We start from the raw sequence: 2,646 nt of genomic DNA on the forward strand, positions 1-2,646 counted from the left end.
GAGAAGTTGAAACGTTTCATATAAGCGTGTGGAAACCTCTCTTAGTAGACTGCCATCAAGGACGCTGGGANCAAGAATCATTCAAGCTAGACATGATCAATCTTGCTTGTGGAGTGATTCGAATCTCAATCAAGCGTTTTTCTTGCCTTGAGATATTCGATCAACAAGGTAATCTGAATCTTATTCCCCTTGTATTGATTCCTTATGTTATCACTCCATAACCTAGAACTCACACCTACAATGACCAAACTCGACGTTGAAACGCTTGGTTCATGACACAAAAATACCACCGATGATCCCACATACACGAGAGGTAAGCTTTATACACTTGAATAATGTCGTGTGTCGTCGAAATCCAGATTCAATTTTTAGGTTTTAAGAAGCTCATAGAGGAGTCATTTTAGGCATCTACAAGCCACGAGACTTCATGAAAGAGAAGCATAGAGTCCAACAAAGAGTTACAAGAAGAAAACGATGAGAAAGAACATTAGAAATGTTGGGTTTTATGTCATAAAACTCATAGTTTGTAAACAAAAACATATTCTATTTTCAATAAAATTATTATTGATGTTTATTAAGTAAAGATTGTTATCGAATAAAGTAAATTTTACAATCATTAATCTAAACCAAATAAACTAAGAACACTCTGGCTATAGTATGATTACTTGAACTATACGTAGAGACATAAGAGTAGATCAAGTTCAAGTATATAGTCAAAATGATCTATAGTACAGGGATAAGGCTGAGTACCTTATCTTGGGGACACTATTGATGCGGCCCACTTTTATATATGATATAAACAATGTGATCACTAAATTGTACATGTGGGACATGTGAGTTGGGCCGTCCTATGCAATAAGTATTGCATAAGTTCAGACCATGAAGAAAATCACTCTCACTTTATAATGTCGTTTATTATTGATACTTATTTTTTCATTCAATGTCCTAGTTGGACCACAAACCAATTGTTCATCAGAGGATCAGTGGGACATAAGGAACAAGAAGTAACTTCAGGGGTAAAACGGTAAATTGACCCATCTCTAGTTACAAACAACCTGTGAAGGATCGACTTACTAATCATGGTTATATCAAATGAATAGAGATATATCTATAGTGAGGGGAGTGTAACTACTAGGCTATAGTGGAGTGTCCTAGTAGTTAACGAATGTTGGTTAACAAGGTTAATGAGTTTACCTGGTTAATCTCGGATCGTTGGAGCCTATGATCTATAGGTCCATTAGGTCCCCCTGCTAGCTCAAATCAGACTAATCCATATAACAATGTGACGAGTGAGTTCGAAGTGTTCGAATTCAAATTAGGGAATACGCATTAAATATATACGATATATTTAACCACATTTTTATTTTAATTACGAATTAAACAAAAAGAGAGAGTTTGAGATATTTAAATAAGATTTAAATATTTTAATTATGAATAGGGATTCATAATCAATATGGGATGGAATTGATTGGGATTGACATTTGAATTAATGTTAAATATTAATTAAAATATTTAATTAATCATTTAATATTACTTTAATTTAAAATTAATTATTGAATTAAAACGGAGAAAGTCAAAAGGTTGACTTCACATAATGGAAAAATCCTAGTTTGAGTGGAATATTGAGTGTCAATATATGGTTTAACCAAATTTCATGTTTGTCACATAATCCAACAAATTTGAGTGGAATTTTGAGTGTAAAAATTTGGTAATCTCAAATTTGCATGAGCATTCAAATATAACTCTCTCTTCACATATACTAAATCCCTTCTAAGTTTAGTCACTCAACAGATTCCACAATCCCGGTCTAACGCCAGAAAATAGTAGGGAAGACACTAGTGGTGGTTTGAAACCGGTTCATGAAATAAAAAGAATTTGAACTACAGAAGTTTAGAACTCAAACTCCTTGAGTTGTGAGGCTGACAACGATCCATAACAGGCCAAAATGGAATATATCTACTAGCGATTTGAGAGGGTGAGGAAACATTTCTTTTAAGGGTGTGAAAAAATCTTCCTAGTAGACGCATTTTAAAACCGCGAGGCTGGTGGTGATATGTAATGCACAAAAGTGGACAATATCTGTTAATGGTGGGCTTGAGATATGGTATCAGAGCTAGTCACCAGGTGGTGTGCCAGTGAAGACGCTGGGCCCCAAGGGGGGTGGATTGTGAGATTCTAAATCGGTTGGAGAGAAGATGAAACATTTCTTATAAGGGTGTGGAAACCTCTCTCTAGTAGACTGCCAGCGAGGACACTAAAAAACCTCTCCATAGTGATGCGTTTTAAAACCATGATGCTGACGGCTATACGTAAAGAGCCAAAGCAGACAACAGCTACTAGTGGTGGGCTCAGAACATTTTAAATAATTGGTTGGAATACCTTAGTTGGCTAGAGTGTGTGGCTATTAACTACAAGGTCTTTCTAGCGATGGTGATTAAGTGTTCCTTACTAGTTTTTTTAAGGTATTTGACTAAATAGAACCTTATTATAGGTTTGGGCTAACTCCATGTTCCTGAATAACGTCAACCAGACTTGTCGATCCTGAGTCCTTGAGCTTCTTAGTTTACTATATATAGTTTTACCTCATCTACTCTATATAACCACGATACTATATATAGTTTTACCTCATCTACTCTATATAACCAC

This window comes from Cucurbita moschata, unplaced genomic scaffold, assembly GCF_002738365.1.
Source record: "Cucurbita moschata cultivar Rifu unplaced genomic scaffold, Cmos_1.0 Cmo_Scf00047, whole genome shotgun sequence".
Classification (NCBI taxonomy): domain Eukaryota; kingdom Viridiplantae; phylum Streptophyta; class Magnoliopsida; order Cucurbitales; family Cucurbitaceae; genus Cucurbita; species Cucurbita moschata.